Below are 12,418 nucleotides of genomic sequence, written 5' to 3' on the forward strand. Positions count from 1 at the left end.
CAAGTTTGGCATTTGCACATGTGCTAGCTACCAGTGGAGAATGCCTTTGGCCAGTATGGGGATTGAACCCACGACCTTGGCGTTATTAGCACCACGCTCTAAACCATCTGAGCTAACTGGCCCTTCACAGCATGTTTGCTTGTCGTTAGAGACATGATCAGCAAATAAGTTCTGTTCCAAAAGCAACACTACAAAACTGTCATATCTCCAGACGTCTCCAATTTAAGAAGTAAACACATGCTTCTGCCCAGTTTAGAGCTGGGGACCTTTCGCGTGTTAAGCGAACGTGAGAACCACTACACTACAGAAACCTTTCATGTTGCTGGACTTACTTTTTGGATCAGGTAAGAGAATATGAGGAAGAAACATTGCGTGAAAGCCAAAATTTGGAGTTAAATTCTTTATCCATTTCAATTCAACATGAGGTTCCAATGATTTATCTTGGGAATGTGAGCCCGGTTCTATTGCCTTGAGATGAGAAAAGTCTTCCATATGCATGATTTGTAGCTTGAAATAAATGGACAATACTTTCTTCACTCAGTTTTGTATAAGCAATGTCAGACCACGGCATGTTGTGACTTGATTAGTGGAAGGTACATCATGAGCAAAGAAATGCTGTAGCGCTGTGTTTATTGTCTGGTCTCCAAATGGTTCTGCTTTATTTCTTTTCATCAAATGAATGTTTCTACTCAGTTTCGAGCTGGGGACCTTTCGCGTGTGAGGCGAACGTGATAACCACTACACTACAGAAACCTTAGTGGTTGATACTTTAAAATAACACACCTTGTTGATGACTTTAGAGAAAAGAAGGGCCAAGGTATGTGCGTAAAACAACATTTGCGGACGCTCTGAAACCTGTGTGATCTTGTACACTAACAAGTTGTTTTACAAGATGTCTGAGAGGCTGAATGAAGGTGTTCAGGTCCCCCAGAAATTTGTATCATTCTCCAGCAATTAGATGAAGAACGCATTGGTAGATGGTGATACTACCATATGTGTTTGATGCTTGTAATTCTAGCCCAGTAAAGATTAGACCCACAGGATTACACCTTGGAACCAAATGTTGTATTTCCTCTTTGAGTCAAAGAATTTGGGGAAAGTGCTTGTGGAATAGACAGAGAAACGGATATTGTCATGGAATCTGTTGACCCTGTGCCACTCCAAGCAATTATGCACTGGTGACAGCATGAAGGTACAAGTTTGGCATTTGCACATGTGCTAGCTACCAGTGGAGAATGCCTTTGGCCAGTATGGGGATTGAACCCATGACCTTGGCGTTATTAGCACCACGCTCTAAACACTCTGAGCTAACTGGCCTTTCACAGCATGTTTGCTTGTCGTTAGAGACATGATCAGCAAATAAGTTCTGTTCCAAAAGCAACACTACAAAACTGTCATATCTCCAGACGTCTCCAATTTAAGAAGTAAACACATGCTTCTGCCCAGTTTAGAGCTGGGGACCTTTCGCGTGTTAAGCGAACGTGAGAACCACTACACTACAGAAACCTTTCATGTTGCTGGACTTACTTTTTGGATCAGGTAAGAGAATATGAGGAAGAAACATTGCGTGAAAGCCAAAATTTGGAGTTAAATTCTTTATCCATTTCAATTCAACATGAGGTTCCAATGATTTATCTTGGGAATGTGAGCCCGGTTCTATTGCCTTGAGCTGAGAAAAGTCTTCCATATGCATGATTTGTAGCTTGAAATAAATGGACAATACTTTCTTCACTCAGTTTTGTATAAGCAATGTCAGACCACGGCATGTTGTGACTTGATTAGTGGAAGGTACATCATGAGCAAAGAAATGCTGTAGCGCTGTGTTTATTGTCTGGTCTCCAAATGGTTCTGCTTTATTTCTTTTCATCACATGAATGTTTCTGCCCAGTTTCGAGCTGGGGACCTTTCGCGTGTGAGGCGAACGTGATAACCACTACACTACAGAAACCTTAGTGGTTGATACTTTAAAATAACACACCTTGTTGATGACTTTAGAGAAAAGAAGGGCCAAGGTATGTGCGTAAAACAACATTTGCGGACGCTCTGAAACCTGTGTGATCTTGTACACTAACAAGTTGTTTTACAAGATGTATGAGAGGCTGAATGAAGGTGTTCAGGTCCCCCAGAAATTTGTATCATTCTCCAGCAATTAGATGAAGAACGCATAGGTAGATGGTGATACTACCATATGTGTTTGATGCTTGTAATTCTAGCCCAGTAAAGATTAGACCCACAGGATTACACCTTGGAACCAAATGTTGTATTTCCTCTTTGAGTCAAAGAATTTGGGGAAAGTGCTTGTGGAATAGACAGAGAAATGGATATTGTCATGGAATCTGTTGACCCTGTGCCACTCCAAGCAATTATGCACTGGTGACAGCATGAAGGTACAAGTTTGGCATTTGCACATGTGCTAGCTACCAGTGGAGAATGCCTTTGGCCAGTATGGGGATTGAACCCACGACCTTGGCGTTATTAGCACCACGCTCTAAACCATCTGAGCTAACTGGCCCTTCACAGCATGTTTGCTTGTCGTTAGAGACATGATCAGCAAATAAGTTCTGTTCCAAAAGCAACACTACAAAACTGTCATATCTCCAGACGTCTCCAATTTAAGAAGTAAACACATGCTTCTGCCCAGTTTAGAGCTGGGGACCTTTCACGTGTTAAGCGAACGTGAGAACCACTACACTACAGAAACCTTTCATGTTGCTGGACTTACTTTTTGGATCAGGTAAGAGAATATGAGGAAGAAACATTGCGTGAAAGCCAAAATTTGGAGTTAAATTCTTTATCCATTTCAATTCAACATGAGGTTCCAATGATTTATCTTGGGAATGTGAGCCCGGTTCTATTGCCTTGAGATGAGAAAAGTCTTCCATATGCATGATTTGTAGCTTGAAATAAATGGACAATACTTTCTTCACTCAGTTTTGTATAAGCAATGTCAGACCACGGCATGTTGTGACTTGATTAGTGGAAGGTACATCATGAGCAAAGAAATGCTGTAGCGCTGTGTTTATTGTCTGGTCTCCAAATGGTTCTGCTTTATTTCTTTTCATCAAATGAATGTTTCTGCCCAGTTTCGAGCTGGGGACCTTTCGCGTGTGAGGCGAACGTGATAACTACTACACTACAGAAACCTTAGTGGTTGATACTTTAAAATAACACAACGTGTTGATGACTTTAGAGAAAAGAAGGGCCAAGGTATGTGCGTATAACAACAATTGCGGACGCTCCGAAACCTGTGTGATCTTGTACACTAACAAGTTGTTTTACAAGATGTCTGAGAGGCTGAATGAAGGTTTCAGGTCCCCCAGAAATTTGTATCATTCTCCAGCAATTAGATGAAGAACGCATTGGTAGATGGTGATACTACCATATGTGTTTGATGCTTGTAATTCTAGCCCAGTAAAGATTAGACCCACAGGATTACACCTTGGAACCAAATGTTGTATTTCCTCTTTGAGTCAAAGAATTTGGGGAAAGTGCTTGTGGAATAGACAGAGAAATGGATATTGTCATGGAATCTGTTGACCCTGTGCCACTCCAAGCTTTTCAAAGCAATTATGCACTGGTGACAGCATGAAGGTACAAGTTTGGCATTTGCACATGTGCTAACTACCAGTGGAGAATGCCTTTGGCCAGTATGGGGATTGAACCCATGACCTTGGCGTTATTAGCACCACGCTCTAAACCATCTGAGCTAACTGGCCTTTCACAGCATGTTTGCTTGTCGTTAAAGACATGATCAGCAAATAAGTTCTGTTCCAAAAGCAACACTACAAAACTGTCATATCTCCAAACGTCTCCAATTTAAGAAGTAAACACATGCTTCTGCCCAGTTTAGAGCTGGGGACCTTTCACGTGTTAAGCGAATGTGATAACCACTACACTAAAGAAAGCTTTCATGTTGCTGGACTTACTTTTTGGATCAGGTAAGAGAATATGAGGAAGAAACATTGCGTGAAAGCCAAAATTTGGAGTTAAATTCTTTATCCATTTCAATTCAACATGAGGTTCCAATGATTTATCTTGGGAATGTGAGCCCGGTTCTATTGCCTTGAGATGAGAAAAGTCTTCCATATGCATGATTTGTAGCTTGAAATAAATGGACAATACTTTCTTCACTCAGTTTTGTATAAGCAATGTCAGACCACGGCATGTTGTGACTTGATTAGTGGAAGGTACATCATGAGCAAAGAAATGCTGTAGCGCTGTGTTTATTGTCTGGTCTCCAAATGGTTCTGCTTTATTTCTTTTCATCACATGAATGTTTCTGCCCAGTTTCGAGCTGGGGACCTTTCGCGTGTGAGGCGAACGTGATAACCACTACACTACAGAAACCTTAGTGGTTGATACTTTAAAATAACACACCTTGTTGATGACTTTAGAGAAAAGAAGGGCCAAGGTATGTGCGTAAAACAACATTTGCGGACGCTCTGAAACCTGTGTGATCTTGTACACTAACAAGTTGTTTTACAAGATGTATGAGAGGCTGAATGAAGGTGTTCAGGTCCCCCAGAAATTTGTATCATTCTCCAGCAATTAGATGAAGAACGCATAGGTAGATGGTGATACTACCATATGTGTTTGATGCTTGTAATTCTAGCCCAGTAAAGATTAGACCCACAGGATTACACCTTGGAACCAAATGTTGTATTTCCTCTTTGAGTCAAAGAATTTGGGGAAAGTGCTTGTGGAATAGACAGAGAAATGGATATTGTCATGGAATCTGTTGACCCTGTGCCACTCCAAGCAATTATGCACTGGTGACAGCATGAAGGTACAAGTTTGGCATTTGCACATGTGCTAGCTACCAGTGGAGAATGCCTTTGGCCAGTATGGGGATTGAACCCACGACCTTGGCGTTATTAGCACCACGCTCTAAACCATCTGAGCTAACTGGCCCTTCACAGCATGTTTGCTTGTCGTTAGAGACATGATCAGCAAATAAGTTCTGTTCCAAAAGCAACACTACAAAACTGTCATATCTCCAGACGTCTCCAATTTAAGAAGTAAACACATGCTTCTGCCCAGTTTAGAGCTGGGGACCTTTCGCGTGTTAAGCGAACGTGAGAACCACTACACTACAGAAACCTTTCATGTTGCTGGACTTACTTTTTGGATCAGGTAAGAGAATATGAGGAAGAAACATTGCGTGAAAGCCAAAATTTGGAGTTAAATTCTTTATCCATTTCAATTCAACATGAGGTTCCAATGATTTATCTTGGGAATGTGAGCCCGGTTCTATTGCCTTGAGATGAGAAAAGTCTTCCATATGCATGATTTGTAGCTTGAAATAAATGGACAATACTTTCTTCACTCAGTTTTGTATAAGCAATGTCAGACCACGGCATGTTGTGACTTGATTAGTGGAAGGTACATCATGAGCAAAGAAATGCTGTAGCGCTGTGTTTATTGTCTGGTCTCCAAATGGTTCTGCTTTATTTCTTTTCATCAAATGAATGTTTCTACTCAGTTTCGAGCTGGGGACCTTTCGCGTGTGAGGCGAACGTGATAACCACTACACTACAGAAACCTTAGTGGTTGATACTTTAAAATAACACACCTTGTTGATGACTTTAGAGAAAAGAAGGGCCAAGGTATGTGCGTAAAACAACATTTGCGGACGCTCTGAAACCTGTGTGATCTTGTACACTAACAAGTTGTTTTACAAGATGTCTGAGAGGCTGAATGAAGGTGTTCAGGTCCCCCAGAAATTTGTATCATTCTCCAGCAATTAGATGAAGAACGCATTGGTAGATGGTGATACTACCATATGTGTTTGATGCTTGTAATTCTAGCCCAGTAAAGATTAGACCCACAGGATTACACCTTGGAACCAAATGTTGTATTTCCTCTTTGAGTCAAAGAATTTGGGGAAAGTGCTTGTGGAATAGACAGAGAAACGGATATTGTCATGGAATCTGTTGACCCTGTGCCACTCCAAGCAATTATGCACTGGTGACAGCATGAAGGTACAAGTTTGGCATTTGCACATGTGCTAGCTACCAGTGGAGAATGCCTTTGGCCAGTATGGGGATTGAACCCACGACCTTGGCGTTATTAGCACCACGCTCTAAACACTCTGAGCTAACTGGCCTTTCACAGCATGTTTGCTTGTCGTTAGATACATGATCAGCAAATAAGTTCTGTTCCAAAAGCAACACTACAAAACTGTCATATCTCCAGACGTCTCCAATTTAAGAAGTAAACACATGCTTCTGCCCAGTTTAGAGCTGGGGACCTTTCGCGTGTTAAGCGAACGTGAGAACCACTACACTACAGAAACCTTTCATGTTGCTGGACTTACTTTTTGGATCAGGTAAGAGAATATGAGGAAGAAACATTGCGTGAAAGCCAAAATTTGGAGTTAAATTCTTTATCCATTTCAATTCAACATGAGGTTCCAATGATTTATCTTGGGAATGTGAGCCCGGTTCTATTGCCTTGAGCTGAGAAAAGTCTTCCATATGCATGATTTGTAGCTTGAAATAAATGGACAATACTTTCTTCACTCAGTTTTGTATAAGCAATGTCAGACCACGGCATGTTGTGACTTGATTAGTGGAAGGTACATCATGAGCAAAGAAATGCTGTAGCGCTGTGTTTATTGTCTGGTCTCCAAATGGTTCTGCTTTATTTCTTTTCATCACATGAATGTTTCTGCCCAGTTTCGAGCTGGGGACCTTTCGCGTGTGAGGCGAACGTGATAACCACTACACTACAGAAACCTTAGTGGTTGATACTTTAAAATAACACACCTTGTTGATGACTTTAGAGAAAAGAAGGGCCAAGGTATGTGCGTAAAACAACATTTGCGGACGCTCTGAAACCTGTGTGATCTTGTACACTAACAAGTTGTTTTACAAGATGTATGAGAGGCTGAATGAAGGTGTTCAGGTCCCCCAGAAATTTGTATCATTCTCCAGCAATTAGATGAAGAACGCATAGGTAGATGGTGATACTACCATATGTGTTTGATGCTTGTAATTCTAGCCCAGTAAAGATTAGACCCACAGGATTACACCTTGGAACCAAATGTTGTATTTCCTCTTTGAGTCAAAGAATTTGGGGAAAGTGCTTGTGGAATAGACAGAGAAATGGATATTGTCATGGAATCTGTTGACCCTGTGCCACTCCAAGCAATTATGCACTGGTGACAGCATGAAGGTACAAGTTTGGCATTTGCACATGTGCTAGCTACCAGTGGAGAATGCCTTTGGCCAGTATGGGGATTGAACCCACGACCTTGGCGTTATTAGCACCACGCTCTAAACCATCTGAGCTAACTGGCCCTTCACAGCATGTTTGCTTGTCGTTAGAGACATGATCAGCAAATAAGTTCTGTTCCAAAAGCAACACTACAAAACTGTCATATCTCCAGACGTCTCCAATTTAAGAAGTAAACACATGCTTCTGCCCAGTTTAGAGCTGGGGACCTTTCGCGTGTTAAGCGAACGTGAGAACCACTACACTACAGAAACCTTTCATGTTGCTGGACTTACTTTTTGGATCAGGTAAGAGAATATGAGGAAGAAACATTGCGTGAAAGCCAAAATTTGGAGTTAAATTCTTTATCCATTTCAATTCAACATGAGGTTCCAATGATTTATCTTGGGAATGTGAGCCCGGTTCTATTGCCTTGAGATGAGAAAAGTCTTCCATATGCATGATTTGTAGCTTGAAATAAATGGACAATACTTTCTTCACTCAGTTTTGTATAAGCAATGTCAGACCACGGCATGTTGTGACTTGATTAGTGGAAGGTACATCATGAGCAAAGAAATGCTGTAGCGCTGTGTTTATTGTCTGGTCTCCAAATGGTTCTGCTTTATTTCTTTTCATCAAATGAATGTTTCTGCCCAGTTTCGAGCTGGGGACCTTTCGCGTGTGAGGCGAACGTGATAACCACTACACTACAGAAACCTTAGTGGTTGATACTTTAAAATAACACACCTTGTTGATGACTTTAGAGAAAAGAAGGGCCAAGGTATGTGCGTAAAACAACATTTGCGGACAATCTGAAACATGTGTGATCTTGTACACTAACAAGTTGTTTTACAAGATGTCTGAGAGGCTGAATGAAGGTGTCCAGGTCCCCCAGAAATTTGTATCATTCTCCAGCAATTAGATGAAGAACGCATTGGTAGATGGTGATACTACCATATGTGTTTGATGCTTGTAATTCTAGCCCAGTAAAGATTAGACCCACAGGATTACACCTTGGAACCAAATGTTGTATTTCCTCTTTGAGTCAAAGAATTTGGGGAAAGTGCTTGTGGAATAGACAGAGAAATGGATATTGTCATGGAATCTGTTGACCCTGTGCCACTCCAAGCTTTTCAAAGCAATTATGCACTGGTGACAGCATGAAGGTACAAGTTTGGCATTTGCACATGTGCTAGCTACCAGTGGAGAATGCCTTTGGCCAGTATGGGGATTGAACCCATGACCTTGGCGTTATTAGCACCACGCTCTAAACCATCTGAGCTAACTGGCCTTTCACAGCATGTTTGCTTGTCGTTAGAGACATGATCAGCAAATAAGTTCTGTTCCAAAAGCAACACTACAAAACTGTCATATCTCCAGACGTCTCCAATTTAAGAAGTAAACACATGCTTCTGCCCAGTTTAGAGCTGGGGACCTTTCGCGTGTTAAGCGAACGTGAGAACCACTACACTACAGAAAGCTTTCATGTTGCTGGACTTACTTTTTGGATCAGGTAAGAGAATATGAGGAAGAAACATTGCGTGAAAGCCAAAATTTGGAGTTAAATTCTTTATCCATTTCAATTCAACATGAGGTTCCAATGATTTATCTTGGGAATGTGAGCCCGGTTCTATTGCCTTGAGATGAGAAAAGTCTTCCATATGCATGATTTGTAGCTTGAAATAAATGGACAATACTTTCTTCACTCAGTTTTGTATAAGCAATGTCAGACCACGGCATGTTGTGACTTGATTAGTGGAAGGTACATCATGAGCAAAGAAATGCTGTAGCGCTGTGTTTATTGTCTGGTCTCCAAATGGTTCTGCTTTATTTCTTTTCATCAAATGAATGTTTCTGCCCAGTTTCGAGCTGGGGACCTTTCGCGTGTGAGGCGAACGTGATAACCACTACACTACAGAAACCTTAGTGGTTGATACTTTAAAATAACACACCTTGTTGATGACTTTAGAGAAAAGAAGGGCCAAGGTATGTGCGTAAAACAACATTTGCGGACGCTCTGAAACCTGTGTGATCTTGTACACTAACAAGTTGTTTTACAAGATGTCTGATCAAGATTTCTTATAAGCTAATCAGCAAATAAGTTCCGTTCCAAAAGCAACCTTACAAAACTGTCATATCTCCAGACGTCGCCAATTTAAGAACTAAACACATGCTTCTGCCCAGTTTCGAGCTGGGGACCTTTCGCGTGTGAGGCGAATGTGATAACCACTACACCACAGAAACCTTAGTGGTTGATACTTTAAAATAACACACCTTGTTGATGAATTAAGAGAAAAGAAGGGCCAAGGTATGTGCGTAAAACAACATTTGCGGACGCTCTGAAACCTGTGTGATCTTGTACACTAACAAGTTGTTTAACAAGATGTATGAGAGGCTGAATGAAGGTGTTCAGGTCCCCCAGAAATTTGTATCGTTCTCCAGCAATTAGATGAAGAACTCATTGGTAGATGGTGATACTACCATATGTGTTTGATGCTTGTAATTCTAGCCCAGTAAAGATAAGACCCACAGGATTACTCCTTGGAACCAAATGTTGTATTTCCTCTTTGAGTCTAAGAATTTGGGGAAAGTGCTTGTGGAATAGACAGAAATGGATATTGTCATGGAATCTGTTGACCCTGTGACACTCCAAGCTTTTTAAAGCAATTATGCACTGGTGACACCATGAAGGTACAAGTTTGGCATTTGCTAGCTACCAGTGGAGAATGCCTTTGGCCAGTATGGGGATTGAACCCACGACCTTGGCATTATTAGCACCATGCTCTAAACCATCTTAGCTAACTGGCCTTTCACAGCATGTTTTCTTGTCGTTAGAGACATGATCAGCAAATAAGTTCCGTTCCAAAAGCAACCTTACAAAACTGTCATATCTCCAGACGTCGCCAATTTAAGAACTAAACACATGCTTCTGCCCAGTTTCGAGCTGGGGACCTTTCGCGTGTGAGGCGAATGTGATAACCACTACAACACAGAAACCTTAGTGGTTGATACTTTAAAATAACACACCTTGTTGATGAATTAAGAGAAAAGAAGGGCCAAGGTATGTGCGTAAAACAACATTTGCGGACGCTCTGAAACCTGTGTGATCTTGTACACTAACAAGTTGTTTTACAAGATGTATGAGAGGCTGAATGAAGGTGTTCAGATCCCCCAGAAATTTGAATCATTCTCCAGCAATTAGATGAAGAACGCATTGGTAGATGGTGATACTACCATATGTGTTTGATGCTTGTAATTCTAGCCCAGTAAAGATAAGACCCTTTCGTTTAGATTATTTATTAGTCAGTAACTCCCTTTTGAAATAAATTAAAAGTTTCAACATTCATCCAATTATTATCAGTGACCATGCACCAGTTTCTGTTACTATTTCAAGGGAAGTACCCACACCCTCGGGTTCAACCTGGAGGTTTAATACGTCTCTGTTAAAAGACCAGGAATTTATTGAATTCTTTAAAAAAGAGTGGGCAACCTTCTTAGAATTCAACAATACTTCTGAAATATCACCAAGTATTCTTTGGGAAGCAGCAAAAGCAGTCATGAGAGGGAAAATCATCTCTTATTCAACGCATAAAAAACGCAAAGAGAAAGCAGATTTATTAGAATTAGAAAATAAAATCAAAACTCTGGAGACTGCTTATGCTGCTCCTGCCCAGGAACACATACTGGGCGACCTGAAAAATTTAAAGCTGCAGTTTAATGACATCATCAATAAACAAACACAATTCCAGAAACAAAGGCTTCGACTGGAAAGATATGAAAACTCAAATAAATCTGGCAAATTTCTAGCTAATCAGCTAAAAATTAATAAAGAAAAATCAACAATCACTTCTATTATGGACCAAACAGGGAATGTCACCCATGACCCGGTAAAAATTAATAATGCGTTTAAAGACTTTTATCAAAACTTATACACTCCACAGATCAATCCATCAGAACAAAGCATCAACTCATTTCTCAACAATATAAACCTGCCCAAGTTAAACGAAGATCAAATCACAAATTTAGACTCTCTGCTCTCGTTGTCTGAGCTTCATGAAGCTCTGTTACTAATGCCTAACAGCAAAGCACCAGGACCCGACGGCTTTCCTGCAGAGTTTTATAAGGAATTCTGGGAACAACTGGCACCAACGTTTTATAAAACGGTAAAATTTATCAATGAAAGCCAATCTCTACCACCTAACATGAACTCTGCCAACATTATCCTTCTTCTAAAACCAGACACAGACCCCACGAGTCCTTCAAGCTATCACCCCATTTCTTTAATTAATGCAGATGTAAAAATTATCTGCAAAGCACTAGCACAGTGAATAGAAAAAATCACTCCTCACATAATTCACTTTGATCAAACTGGATTCATCAAAGGCAGACACTCGGATGACAATGTCCGCAGACTCGTTAACATAATAGACTTTGCCACCATCAAAAACCAGGAAATGACTATACTATCACTGGATGCTGAAAAAACCTTTGATAGAGTAAATTGGAAGTTCCTCATTGCTGCCCTCCATAAGTTTGGGTTTGGAGAATCATTCATCAACTGGATCAAAATATTATATCACAACCCCAATGCATCAGTTAGAACTAATAAACAGACTTCCAACAGGTTTTTTCTTGGAAGAGGAACTAGACAGGGTTGCCCACTCTCCCCCTCTCTTTTTGCAATATTTATCGAGCCTCTAGCTGCAGCAATAAGACAGAATGAGAGTATTAAAGGAATTAAAACCAAACACAGCCATCATAAAATTAGTCTCTATGCAGATGACATATTACTGTTTTTAAGTAATATAAATTCTGTAAATGAAACGGCAACAATCATTAATGAATTCTCTTCTATATCAGACTATTCCATTAATTGGAATAAATCTGTTTTATTACCACTGAACAGTAATGCGGAGCAAGGACTCACAATACCAGTTAAATCAGGCAATATAAAATATCTAGGTATTTATTTTTCCCCCAAAATATCAGAACTGGTGCAGCTAAACTACACCCCATTACTGAAAAACATACAGGACGATCTAACACGCTGGACCAACCTGCCTTTGTCCCTTATGGGCAAGGTGGCCACGGTAAAAATGAAAATCTTACCCAAAGTTAATTATCTCTTCTCAATGATTCCCACACAACCGCCATTAAAATGGTTCAAAACATTAGACTCATCCGTATCAACCTTCCTATGGAA

The 12,418-nt window shown here is 40.5% G+C and overlaps 1 protein-coding gene and 9 non-coding genes across 10 annotated transcripts in view; all 10 read right to left on the minus strand.

Annotated features, from left to right (window-relative positions):
- Window positions 1–12,418, minus strand: part of LOC101159213 (dehydrogenase/reductase SDR family member 13) — a 336,613-nt gene that overhangs the window by 320,505 nt on the left and 3,690 nt on the right. The window lies entirely within an intron of this gene.
- trnav-cac (transfer RNA valine (anticodon CAC)) lies at window positions 1,876–1,948 on the minus strand. The gene has a single exon. It is a non-coding gene; the product is annotated as a tRNA-Val (tRNA).
- Window positions 3,071–3,143, minus strand: trnav-cac (transfer RNA valine (anticodon CAC)). Its single transcript has one exon. It is a non-coding gene; the product is annotated as a tRNA-Val (tRNA).
- Window positions 3,642–3,716, minus strand: trnai-aau (transfer RNA isoleucine (anticodon AAU)). Its single transcript has one exon. It is a non-coding gene; the product is annotated as a tRNA-Ile (tRNA).
- Window positions 4,275–4,347, minus strand: trnav-cac (transfer RNA valine (anticodon CAC)). The gene has a single exon. It is a non-coding gene; the product is annotated as a tRNA-Val (tRNA).
- trnav-cac (transfer RNA valine (anticodon CAC)) lies at window positions 6,665–6,737 on the minus strand. Its single transcript has one exon. It is a non-coding gene; the product is annotated as a tRNA-Val (tRNA).
- Window positions 7,860–7,932, minus strand: trnav-cac (transfer RNA valine (anticodon CAC)). The gene has a single exon. It is a non-coding gene; the product is annotated as a tRNA-Val (tRNA).
- On the minus strand, window positions 8,432–8,506 carry trnai-aau (transfer RNA isoleucine (anticodon AAU)). Its single transcript has one exon. It is a non-coding gene; the product is annotated as a tRNA-Ile (tRNA).
- On the minus strand, window positions 9,065–9,137 carry trnav-cac (transfer RNA valine (anticodon CAC)). The gene has a single exon. It is a non-coding gene; the product is annotated as a tRNA-Val (tRNA).
- trnav-cac (transfer RNA valine (anticodon CAC)) lies at window positions 9,387–9,459 on the minus strand. Its single transcript has one exon. It is a non-coding gene; the product is annotated as a tRNA-Val (tRNA).

This window comes from Oryzias latipes, chromosome 13 (assembly GCF_053564925.1).
Source record: "Oryzias latipes strain Hd-rR chromosome 13, Olatipes_Hd-rR_3.1".
Classification (NCBI taxonomy): Eukaryota; Metazoa; Chordata; class Actinopteri; order Beloniformes; family Adrianichthyidae; genus Oryzias; species Oryzias latipes.